Source organism: Ovis canadensis, chromosome 4, assembly GCF_042477335.2.
Source record: "Ovis canadensis isolate MfBH-ARS-UI-01 breed Bighorn chromosome 4, ARS-UI_OviCan_v2, whole genome shotgun sequence".
Classification (NCBI taxonomy): Eukaryota; Metazoa; Chordata; class Mammalia; order Artiodactyla; family Bovidae; genus Ovis; species Ovis canadensis.
Window position 1 is genome coordinate 56,623,992 of NC_091248.1, and position 13,938 is coordinate 56,637,929.

At 35.5% G+C, this 13,938-nt stretch overlaps 1 protein-coding gene across 3 annotated transcripts in view; it reads left to right on the forward strand.

The window, feature by feature from the left end:
* The window catches only part of MAGI2 (membrane associated guanylate kinase, WW and PDZ domain containing 2), a 1,500,648-nt gene that overhangs the window by 2,597 nt on the left and 1,484,113 nt on the right, over nt 1-13,938 (forward strand). The window lies entirely within an intron of this gene.

A 13,938-nucleotide genomic window follows, 5' to 3' on the forward strand; every position in this document is an offset into this window, starting at 1 on the left:
GAGAGATAAAAGTTTCTTGGAAAGAGGACAACTTTAGCTGGAATAAAATAGTGTATCTTCATTTTCCACATGGGATTGCATAAGTTTTGTAGCTCATATTCATAATTCGGTGTGACATGTATGTATATGCGTCACAAATCGAAAGATTTGTTGTTGGTGACACATTGTTCAGATTCAAAGATGGAATTGAGCATGTCATTGCCTGCATGACAATATCTCTTACGGAGATATTCTTGTCTATAAACCAGTTTTAAAAGTAAGTCAGTGAAAAATGAAACCTCAGGCAAAATTTCTTAAATGTAAACTGCCATACAAAAAAGTTTTAATTGGGGATTCTTGAGTGTTAGTGACTGATGACTTGAGATAGGCTAATGTGAACATTGACTTCTTTGTCAGGCCACAGAGTTAAATACGGTATGAACCTGAAGAATGTGTTTGGTAGGAAGGCAAATAGAATATCTTACTGTTTTCCAAGATGACATACCAGAGGCTCGAATATAGGCATTAATGTTAGCGTATTTGATGTCATGATACTATTTTATAGTAATAGATATAAATGTGAAGTTCTGGTTTTGAATCCAGATCTGTCACAATTAATGACCATGGTTTTATTGACAACAAGGTTGGTATTTGTAGTGGAAAATGGCTGCCAACTTTAAGATATTGTTATTAATAAATTGGACTAATGATTGTAGCCTAATGAGGGAAGTGTTTATCCCGCTGTAGTTTGTAATTATGACCACATTTTAATGTACTCATTCTGAGCACACTATTTTGAGATGAACCTTCACAGGCTGTTGCTCTAGCAGCTAGAAAAGAAAGAAAGGGAGATTTTGGGGGTATTGTCAATCTATTCTATAAAATCCAGTGGAAAGACTTTAACTTGGAAAAGTGAAGGCATGAAAGCTATCATTAAATACTATCCTATGATTATGTATAGGGCAAAAATAAGACAAATCTGTGGAAATTTTTAAAGGATGAAGCATTTTACTTTTATTAAGATGATTTTAACAGAGCTTTAAAAAAATCTGTTAACTATACTGTGAACTCATTAGCTCCCATAATTGTGAGTGTTTATAGAGGCCAGTGACCACATACCATGGATTCCTATGTAAGATGGGTACCTGGACTAGATCTCATGTAAATCCTTCCATGAATTGATCCAAGACAGTCTCAGATATTCGACTTCTATGTTAGGTTTTATTTAGAAGATTATAGTTTTTAGAACTCATGGAGTATAGACATATAATGTGATATATTTGGGGTTCTCTGGTAGTTCAATTGGTAAAGAACCCACCTGCAATGCAGGAGACCCCGTTCATTTCCTGGGTGGGGAAGATCCACTGGAGAAGGGATAGGCTACCCACTCCAGTATCCTTGAGCTTCCCTGGTGGCTCAGCTGGTAAAGAATCCACCTGCAATGCAGGAGACCTGGGTTTGATCCCTGAGTGGGGATAATCTCCTGGAGAAGGAAAAGGCTACCCACTCCAGTATTCTGGCCTGGAGGATTCCATGGACTACATAGTCCATGGGGTAGCAAAGAGTCAGGCATGACTGAATGTGATATATTTAGGGAAAATTTCTTTTCATTCTTTTAGTTCTGGATTTCACTGGGTCATTGATGATTGATGCTTATAATGATATTCACAGAGCTCCCACAGGAACCTGATTCACCTTCTGAATCTCTATTGACCAAGAAACAAAAATAATTGCTTCTTTTAGCTTTTGTGGAAAATATAATCCGCTTTTATATTCTTCCATGTGTGGTGATTCATATGCTATTCCCACCGTCGAAATCTTTCTTTTCCCTTGTCAAATAATAGATCAGTTTACTTTATCATTGTGAGAAAAGTGAAAATTTCAGAACCTTAGATATAGTGTCTATGTGTCTTGCATTTCATTACCGATTTCACGTGCTGGAAAAATACATAGAAATTCTTGGCTCTGTAGTTTTATTTCTAGAGATCCAATAAACTAACATAATTGAAAAAACTTAAACATGGTTTGTTTAGCAGTTGTTATTTAAAATACTAATTAATAGCTGATTTTTAAATATTCAACACTGTGTATTATATAGAAACTACATACATAATCAGGTAAACTAAGGCAGATTTTGCAAAGAAAAGGAGAAATTTGCATAACAAGAGTGTTTATTAAAAAGTGCACCATATAAAATTGCATTGTTTAATCAATTTTTATTTACATGTTTGGCCAATTTTCCTTTACAGTTGTTTTAAGATTAAATGATCATAATTTTAAAAGAAGGTAAACTACCAGAATTTTTAGAAACACTAAACAAATAGATGTAATTTTTCTACAAAAATTTAAATGTTTTTAAAGCCATTTTTGAAAACCATTTAATTCAAGAGATTCCTTTTTAAATTTAAACTGCTTTTAATTCACACAGTGATGTCATATATGAAAAATACCATTCATTTTCATATCCTATTATTTTTTATAAACTATGGCTTTTTAGATTATAATACATTTTTATCATCAAAATATTTAATTCTAAACTAGTTCTCTTCTGTGATCTCATTAATGTAATGGATGCAGTTGAAGGAAGTTTCTTGAATGATTTTGAGATCTGTACTGAAATACTAAAGGTTTTTCTTTTTTTCTTTTAAAATTTGCACTAATGTTCACTGCAGGCAATTATATAGACCTTTGTGTCCTACATTCCTTGCTACTGCATGTAAAACCACATGGGGACCTGCATAGCCTGAACTTATTTTCCCCTTTAGGATCTCACAGTGGAAAATAAAAGGCAAAAAGTTTTCCAAATTTTCCTATGTAGAAGAAGGGCCAAATAAAGCCTTTGAAATTCAGTTCTAGAGAAGATGTACATCGCTCTCTCTCTTATTGCTCTGTTCAGAGACACCTTCAAAGGAAAGTAGATCCACAATTATTAAGAGCCATGCTTCTTTTTGACTGACTTCAAGCTAGTATCATAGAGTTAAACCTCTGTGCTTCCTTTATTTGAAAAGCTGAAAACAAATTATGTCAAATTTTCTCCAAGATTTATTTTCCTCCATAGAAAACTAAGTATGTGAATTTATTGAATTGTTTAAGCAATTTGATCAGTTAATTATTTTAGGATAAGGTATCTTTAAATTTTAGGACAAGGTGAATGAGTTATCTTTGGGCATAATTTATGGGGGATACTACTATAGTTCTCATTATATTTTTTAATGTACAAAATTTAGATAGTATGATGTTGAATGATAAATATGACTGTGTAAAGCTTTTTTGTCATGTTTGATTACTTTTGGGGTGAAACCACAGCTAATGTATTTAAGTGCCACCTTTTCTACTCTTAAGGGCTTCCCAGGTGGTGCTAGTGGTAAAGAATCTACCTGCTAATGCAGCAGACAAGAGAGACTCAGTGACTCCCTTCAATCCCTGGGTAGGGAAGATCCCCTGGAGGAGGGCATGGCAACCCACTCCAGTATTCTTGCCTGGAAAATTCCATAGACAGAAGAGCCTGGAGGGCTACAGTCCATAGGGCCACAGAGAGTCAGACACAACTGTGCAAAGCGACTAAGCACTAAGCACATTTCTATAACATTTATATGGTGCAGTCTTTTCCCATATTTCTTATGCTCACTTTCCTTTTTAGCTGCGTGAAATTCACACATTCACTCTCATAGTGAGCAAAAAGTTTTCACATTGAACAACCCTGACTGCTGTAGTTTAAACAATGGCTTTCAAATGCATAGCAGTCCCTGGATGAAGCATTTCTCTGAAGAATTGTGATAGAGTAGGCTTTAAATGTAGTCTCCCAAGTAGATTGTCTGGGTTTGAATCCCGAGTATGCCACTTGGTATTGGCTATATAAACAAGTTATCTAGCCCAGGGTAGTAATAGTATCTTGAGAATATTAAATAAGTTATGTATTTAAATGATGTAGTGTCTGGCAGATAATAAGCATTATGTAAGTGTTCGTAAATGTGTTTCCAAACATGTTGGTCATTTTGAGCTAGTGACATGAAATGTTTTTAATTTTCAAAGGATTTTACACTTAATTGAAGCCTAACTGAGAAATAGAAAATGATTGACTAATTAGTAGTATGAGTAATTTGCAAGTCGTAGTCTTAAAGTTTTTCCATAGAGTGAAATCAATCTTCTTTGAAAATCATTAATGTGAAGAGTACTGCCATTAAATGGAATGGAACATATTTTCACCTTTTAAAAATAACTCTCACTGATGCCACCTTTATGTGTAAAGATCTGTTTTATATTTATTTTATACTCTAGCCATAGTTTATTTTTACTCAACAATTTATTCCCTTTGTCCCCATATCTTATTGAATCATTTACTCTAGGCTTGACAAGCATAGAAATCCTATTAGAATTCACTAATTTAAGCTTAGGAATTTATTTTATACTTCTTACATGTGACTAGAGTTAAATACACATATCATGTTTTAAGGCAGAACTTTTATTTCTTAGCTAGAAATCACAACCTCATAAAGAAGAGCAATAAAAAAACAGAATTAATTCCTATGTGTTCATAGTCAACCATGTAAAATAAAGAAAAATACATCAAAAGTCAGCTAAAAGTTTACTTTGCATTTGTGAGCATGTCAGCAGCTCAATACGAATGATTCTTCATATTAACAATTTCAAGATGAAGCAACCAATAGTGTATCTACCATCAGCCTCCCCCAGTGATTTTAGCATTTAAGCTGACTTAATCCCATCTTAGAATTCAATAGGAACATTTACCTTGCTGGTCCAGTGTCCAATATTAATTTTTAAAAGTATTTCTAAAGTATAGTCTGATTATTATGAAAAGCATGGAATAGGGCCTTACAACTTTCTTAGTATTATGGTTGATTATCCCATTCCAGTCCCAGCTCCCTCTCTTTTGTTTACAGGAAGGACAGATACAATATTTCTTTAATATAATCTCTGTTGTATAGGTAAGTTAGTAATAGTTTCATAATTACTGATTTTACATAGGCTTTACATAGGTTTTAAGCCGATCATATCCCTAAAATGGTCATATTCTTATAGGAAGTTGATAATTGCTTCTGTTATTACATTTCATTGATATGTTACAAATTCGATTTAAAAAGACCCTATCTGGAAATTAATTTTTAATTAATTTTAAAATATATTAATCAAAAATTTTAATTTAAGCTTTAGAAATTTGTTTTAAAGTTAATAAACAGTATTGTCTGCTTTGGATTGTCTAGAAGTAACAGGAAAATAATTTCCTTTTTTGGACAACTGATTGAATATTAACTCAGATACATCCAGTGCATCTATTTTCAAGGATAAAGGAGGATGATGAATGCATATTTTAAGTGAGTGATTAGATTTTGTTCAATACTTAACATAATTTTATGGCTTGTTTTACCTTACAAAACATTTTTCCCTGTAATTGTTACATGAATCCATGTCAGTCTTTGTGTTATTTTCAGTTATGTTGGTTTACTTAAACATTTTTTTTCACTTTTAAAATCATGGCAGTCGTCATGTATTCAATAATGGCTGCAAATGGATATGCGACAGAAGAAAGAGTAAACCTTTATAGTGTGAAGTAAAAGATATTTTGAAGATATTGATTTCTCTGATGATAAAATTTATGGAATAATTTTTTGAACCTTTTAGCTGAGTTTAGTGAAACTTGTACATATGAAATCAGAGATTTTTCTATAAATAGCCATGGGTTTTACTTTTTTCTTTTTCTTTTTCAAATTATGAAAGTATAATAACACATTTACTTACAGGAGACTTGGAAATTGGAAAGTTACATATAGTTCCTCTATGCGTGTATGTATGCCAAGTCTCTTTAGTCAGGTCTGACTTTTTGTGACCTATAGTCACATGGACTGTAGTCAACCATGCTCCTCTGTTCATGGGACTCTCCAGGCAAGAATACTGGAGTAGGTTGCCATGGCCGCCTCCAGGGGATCTTTCTAACCCAGGGATCGAACCAGCATCTCCTATGACTCCTGATTTTTAGGCAAATTCTTTACTGCTGTGCCACCAGGGAAATCTCATAGTTCTGCTATATATTAATATTATTTTTTAAGTAGATAAATTAAGATATTTAGTTTGGAATTTCAATATCAACCTCTCAAAACTTAATAGAATGAATATATGGAAAAGTAGAAGGGTATAGTAGAACTAAAAATCATGAACCAATACAACATAATTAAGATTTATACAATTTTCACACAACAGTGAGATACAAATTCTATTCATGTTCCCATAGACTGTAAACTTGGAGACATTGGAACATATTCAGGGACATAAAACAAGGTGCAAAAATTTCATGGTCTAAAGGTATTGCAACCATACAGTTTGTTCTTTTATCACTGTGGAATTATGTTAGAAATCTATATCAAAAGACATTTGAAAATAATCTACATATTTTCAAGTGCAATGTGACATTTATCAAGAGAAACCTTTGACTAGCCATTGAAAGCCTCAATAAAGTTAGAAGGCTAAAAAAAGCACGGATGGGAAGCAGAGAAGAAAGTATTTAAATGAGAAATTATATCAGAATGAGAAATTAATATCGAGGATACTTTACAAATCCCATGCATTTGGAAATTAAATATCCACTTTTGAATGATGGCAATATCTAAGAAGCCATAACAAGGAAAATTAGAAAATATCTGTGACAATAAAAATGAAAAGAGAATTTAACAGAATTTGTTGCATGCAGCTGAAGCTGCTCAATGCAACTAAATAACAGTGTGGAATCTTGAAAATAGGGTATGAAAACAAATAATAGACACTAGCATAAAATTTTGTGAAATTTGAACAAAATCTGTACTTTAGTTAATAATACTGTATCACATGTTAATTCCTTTTTTTTTTTACAGTATAGTATTTCTTTATATTCTCAGAATTGGATCAGATGTTTCAAGCATCATTTGTTTTTTTTAATCACTAAGATAATAAGCTTTCTAGACTTTTAGCAGTGATACTAGATGACAAAATACATGGAACTATATCAAAGTTTTGAGTGAATATAAATTAGAAATCTAGCATTCTGTTCATACTAAGTAAAACAAGTGGAATCAGCCATGGGTTTTATTAAGTTCCTGTGAAATGAAATAGGAAGAAGCAAATTTGTTTAATAAAGAGTGTATATTTTGTATCATGCATCGAACCTAGACTGGCGATTCGTTTCTTATATGATATGGGGAGGGAGGTAGGAGGGGGATTCAGGATTGGGAACACGTGTACACTCATGGCAGATTCATGTTGATATAGGGCAAAAGCAATACAGTATTGTAAAGTAAAATAAAATAAAAATAAATTTAAAAAAAGAAAAGAAAAAAAATTCAACAAGGGGAGGGACAGTGTAAGAGAAGAAAAAAGAAAAATAAAAGAAGAGAAAATGAGAAAAAAAAGAGTATGTATTTTATTTTTCTATTTTCACATTACATTGTGTTTCAAAATGTTATATATAATCTTTTATTATATAATGTGATAAATATCATTACATTGGTAACATATTACAAACATATAAATATATCAAAGTAACATGTGCTGTACACCTCAGATTTACAGGACCTTACATGTCAAATTTACTCTATTAAATAAGTAACAAGACTTAAAGGGTCACAAAAATTGTGGCTTATTTCCAAAAGCACTCGGATCATGAGTAACTGTAATCTTTCCTCTTGACAACTCATGTACTTAGTGGATGACCATTTTATTAGGACTGAGGTCTAAGTAGATAGAAAGAAGTCAGTTCCTCTCTGGAAGAGCAGGAATGTTATCAAAGATGCTCTTACCCATCTAAAATCTTCCCTCTTAGTAGTTCTTCTGAAACATTATCTCTAACATCATCTCATTTTCCTCTTTGGTTGGAAGTACCTTTGCTTTCCTTTTCTTCAGTTCATTGTGGGAGAGTCACTCTAGTGAATAGCAAATTTGTCTGTTCTGCTTCTTTGCGTACATGAAATGCACCCACATGTGTGTATGAATGCACACACACACACATTTTTGAAACAGTAAAGTTCAATGTCACTTTTTAAAGTTATTTTTTGCCCACGCCATGCAGTGTGTGGTATCCTAGTTCCCTGACCAGGAATCAAACCCATTACAGTGGAAGTGAAGAGTCTCAACCACTAGACTGCTGGGGAAGTCTGTCAGTCCCAGTTTTTAAATTGATAGTCCTGGAACAGCATTTATACATGTAAGAGGACAGTCTGGTTTTAGTGAAAGAGTTACATAAAAATATTCCATGTGTGACAAATCTAGCTGAAAAGCTTGCACAGGCACTCATAAATTTTCAACTATGATTGGTATTTGTAAACCCTTATTAACTATGATAATGAGAGACCTAAAAGACATTGAGTACCCAGATGATTTCTGTATTGCATAAATATTGGTTGTTAAGAAATGATAATAGTTTAGCAGTTTGGATTTTAGTCATTTTTATTTAGTGGCTGGTGGACTAGGATGCCTAAGATAATGCCCTAATGTTAATGTGATATAATGTAAAGAAGGGACAGAGATAAGGAGCATGCTTATTCATGAACTTGATAACATATTTACAGAGAAATTTAAATTGCACTGGTTTAGCTGTCTCAGAATAAAATGAGAGGACTGAATCCAACATGCTCTGAGTATATGTGAAAGTTGCTTAATCATGTCTGACTCTTTGTGACCCCATGAACTATACAGTCCATGGAGTTCTCCAGGCCAGAATACTGAAGTGGGTAGCCTTTCCCTTCTTTAGGGGATCTTCCCAACCAGGGATCAAACTCAGGTCTCCCACATTGCAGGCAGATTGTTTACCAACTGAGCCACAATGGAAGTCCAATGAGTATTTGATACATTATAATTCTAAAGAATTAATCATTTAAAAATAAGTTAAATGATTCTTAACTTATCTAGTTAAAATATAGGTACTAATGTTGCTTTATGGAGAATTTGAAAATGTCAAGAAAAACCAAGCTTAATCGAGTCCTAAAGGATTTTGTCATGAAATGGAGAATATGATATTTTGAATTACATTGAGGTTTTAATTTGTATCTAGTTTCCTTATGTCAAATTAATTTACTTTGGAGTGGATATATATGAATTTGTGAAGTATACGTATACCATAAGCTTTACTAAAAACTGTTTAAAATTTATGATGTCTTTGATAGCCCAGGACAATCCCTGGGTCAGGAAGATCCCCTGGAGAAGGAAATGGCAACCCACTCCAGTAGTCTTGCCTGGAGAATCCCATGGAGGGAGGAGCCTGGTAGGCTACAGTCCATGGGGTCACAAAGAGTCGGACATGACTGAGCGACTTCACTTTCACTTTGATAGCCCAAGAAGTGTGCTAACATACTACTGTGAATCAAAAAAAAAAAAAATCCTTTTATATTCTTATATCAAAATTAATTGGAAATTCTTCATTTTCTAGTATTAAGACCCCATGGACTATAGCCCACCAGGCTCCTCTGTCCACGGGATTCTCCAGGCAAGAATACTGGAGTGGGTTGCCATTTCCTTCTCCAGGGGATCTTCCTGACCCAGGAAACGAACCCAGGTCTCTCACATTGCAGGCAGACGCTTTAACCTCTGAGCCACCAGGGAAGCCCATTAAGAGCATCATAAGACCCTTTATCTTTGGGGAAATTCACTTTAGCATTGAGTGGTTTTGCTTCTGTTGAGTATGTTTTCAGATAGACTTTAGAAAGTCACAAAGGTATTAGAGACATTGTTGATTGTCTATCTGGGATGCATTTCTTCTTTCCCCATCCCCTCATTCCTTACTGAACAGAATGCCAGTTTTATTAAACTCTCTGTGAGAGTTGCACTGTGAAGAAGGCTGAGCACTGAACAACTGATGCTTTTGAACTGTGGTGTTGGAGAAGACTCTTGAGAGTTCCTTGGACTGCAAGGAGATCCAATCAGTCCATTCTGAAGGAGATCAGCCCTGGGATTTCTTTGGAAGGAATGCTAAAGCTGAAACTCCAGTACTTTGGCCACCTCATGCGAAGAATTGACTCATTGGAAAAGACTCTGATGCTGGGAGGGATTGAGGGCAGGAGGAGAAGGGGACGACAGAGGATGAGATGGCTGGATGACATCACTGACTCGATGGACATGAGTCTTAGTGAACTCCGGGAGATGGTGATGGACAGGGAGGCCTGGCGTGCTGTAATTCATGGGGTCGCAAAGAGTCGGACACAACTGAGCGAATGAACTGAACTGAACTGAACTACACAATGATGTGATGCTGTGCCACGTGCTTTGTATTATGTCAGCCTTATCCCAAGGGGATGAATTTAAAGTAGTCTAAATCAAGCATGGTAATTCCATCTCTTTGCCAGTGACTGCTTTAGGAAATGGCTTATAACTCAGTTCGAGTAATGAAAAGTAAAGTTAATCCCTTTGTGGACTTTCTGACAAGCTTTTTAGTTTCTCAGAAATAAGATCCAGGACAAATATATTCATTTTTCTATGAAAGTTGCTATATATGGAGGTGATACCTGGAGCCACTGGAGCCATCTTATGATCTTGAGGAGAAGACCAGCGGTGGAGAATGGCTGAACTGAGTGACAATCTGAACTGAGTGATAATCTGCTAAAATAATGAGCCCAGAACTAGTCTTTTCTTAAGACTTTTTGTTATTGAGCTAACAGTACATAAGATATGTTGAACCATTTGGATTGGGTTTTCTGTTATTTTGAGACCAAAGTCTTTTGACAGATATAACTGAAAAATGGTATACAAATAGCTATTTTATTGCCATTTTATTGTTTTGGGAAGCATTACTGAATATCTTTCAGAAACAGAAATCTATTTGGAGAATAAACCAAGATGTATATTCTTGTTACACAAATTCACTCAAATTCTAGGTGTGTCTCCATTATCTCACTAAGTTTTATCTGGTTGGACCTCTGTTTTAAATTACAGAAAACTATAAATATTCAGAAGTACATTATGTGGAACAAAGAGTTATTTTAACAATATCCAAAATAGAACATAATCAAGAAAATAAATCAACTACAAAAATATACCCACCAATGCCTGCCAGAAACAACTAGAAATATTTTTTGAATTATATAATGTTTACAAATGTCTATGCCACCAATCCAGGAGTGTATAATTGTAAACTGACTCATCAGAAATGTTCCAACACCATTTTTCTAGAGCTAGAATTCATCTAGTTATTATTTCAGTTCAGTCTAGTCATTCAGTCATGTCCGACTCTTTACCTCCCCACGGACTGCAGCATGCCAGGCTTCCCTGTCCATCCCCAACTCCCAGAGCTTACTCAAACTCATGTCCATCCAGTCAGTGATACCATCCAACCACCTCATCCTCTGTCATCCCCTTCTCTTCCTGCCTTCAATCTTTCCCAGCATCACAGTCTTTTCGAATGAGTCAGTCCTTCCCGTCAGGTGGACAAAGTATTGGAGTTTCAACTTCAACATCAGTCCTTCCAGTGAACACCCAGGACTGATCTTCTTTAGGATGAACTGGTTGGATGTCCTTGCAGTCCAAGGGACTCTCAAGAGTCTTCTCCAACATCACAGTTCAAAAGCATCAATTCTTTGGCGCTCAGCTTTCTTTATAGTCCACCTCTCAATCCATACATGACTACTGGAAAAATCATAGCCTTGACTAGATGGACCTTTGTTGACAAAGTAATGTCTCAGCTTTTTAATATGCTGTCTAGGTTAGTCATAACTTTTATTCCAAGGAGCAAGTATCTTTTAATTTTCATTGCTACAGTCACCATCTGCAGTGATTTTGGAGCCCCGCAAAATAAAGTCTGTCACTGTTTCCATTGTTTCCCAATCGATTTGCCGTGAAGTGATGGGACCAGATGCCATGATCTTCGTTTTCTGAATGCTGAGCTTTAAGCCAACTTTTTCACTCTCTTCTTTCACTTTCATCAAGAGGCTCTTTAGTTCCTCTTTGCTTTCTGCCATAAGCGTGGTGTCATCTCCATACCTGAGGTTATTGATATTTCTCCTGGCAATCTTGATTCCAGCTTATGCTTCATCCAGCCCAGCGTTTCTCATGATGTACTCTGCATATAAGTTAAATAAGCAGGGTGACAATATACAGCCTTGACATACTGCTTTTCCTCCTTGGAACCAGTCTGTTGTTCCATGTCTAGTTCTAACTGTTGCTTCTTGACCTGCATACAGATTTCTCAGGAGGCAGGTAAGGTGCTTTGGTAGCCCTTGTGATCTACACAGTCAAAGGCGTTGGCATAGTCAGTAAAGCAGAAATAGATGTTTTTCTGGAACTCTCTTGATTTTTGGCAATTTGATCTCAGATTCTTCTGCCTTCTCTAAATCCAGCTTGAACATCTGGAATTTCAAGGTTCACGTAATGTTGAAGCCTGGCTTGGAGGATTTTAAACATTACTTTGCTAGCATGTGAGATCAGTGCAATTGTATGGTAATTTGAGTATTCTTTGGTATTGTCTTTGTTTGGGATTGGAATGAAAACTGACCTTTTCCAGTCCTGTGGCCACTGCTGAGTTTTCCAAATGTGCTGGCATATTGAGTGTAGCACTTTCACAGCATCATCTTTTAGGATTTGAAATAGCTCTACTGGAATTCCATCACCTCCACTAGCTTTGTTCATAGTGATGCTTCCTAAGGCCCAGTGGACTCTGCATTCCAGGATGTCTGGCTCTAGGTGAGTGATCACACCATCATGGTTATCTGGGTCATGAAGATTTTCTTTGTATAGATATTCTGTGTATCCTTGCCACCTCTTCTTAATATCTTCTGCTTTTGTTAGGACTATACCATTTCTGTCCTTTATTGTGCCCATCTTTTAACGAAAAGTTCCCTTGGTATCTCTAATTTTCTTGAAGAGATCTCTAGTCTTTTGCATTATATCATTTTCCTCTGTTTCTTTGCATTGATCACTGAGGAAGGTTTTGTTATCTCTCTTTGCTATTCTTTCTAACTCTGTATTCAGATGGGTATATCTTTCCTTTTCTCTTTTGCCTTTAGCTTCTCTTCTTTTCTCAGCTATTTTTAAGGCCTCCTTAGACAACCATTTTGCTTTTTTTGCATTCCTTTTTATTGGGGATGGTATTGATCACTGCCTCCTGTACAATGTCACGAACCTCTGTCTATAATTCTTCAGACACTCTGGCTCTCAGATCTCATCCCTTGAATCTATTTGTCACTTCTACTGTATAATCATAAAGGATTTGATTTAGGTCATGTCTGAATGTTCTAGTGGTTTTCCCTACTTTCTTCAGTTTAAGTATGTATTTGGAATAAGGAGTTCATAATCTGAGCCATAGTCAGCTCCCGGTCTTGTTTTTGCTGATCACATGGACTACAGCCTTGTCTAGTTCAGTGAAACCATGAGACATGCTGTGTAGGGCCACCCATGATGGATGGATCATGGTGGAAAGTTCTGAGAAAATGTGGTCCACTGAATAAGGGAATGGCACACCGCTTCAGTATTCTTCCCTTGAGAACCCCATGAAAAGTATGAAAAGGCAAAAAGATAGGACACTGAAAGATGAACTCTCTAGGTTGGTAGGTGCCCAATATACTACTGGAGAACAGTGAAGAAACAAATCCAGAAAGAATGAAGAGATGGAGCCAAAGCAAAAACAGCCAGATGTGACTGGTGATGGAAGTAAAGTACAATGCTGTAAAGAACAACATTGCATAGGAACTTGGAATGTTAGGTCTATGAATCAAGGGAAATTGGAAGTGGTCAAACAGGAGATGGCAAGAGTGAACATCGACATTTTAGGAATCAGTGAGCTAAAATAGACTGGAATTGGTGAAGATGACCTTATATCTACTACTGTGGGCAAGAATCCCTTAGAAGACATTGAGTAGCCCTCATAGTCAATGAAAGATTCCAAAATGCAGTACTTGGGTGCAATCTCCAAAATGATTGAATGATCTCTGTTCATTTCCAAGACAAACCATTCAGTATCAAAATAATCCAAGTCTATTCCCCAACCAGTAA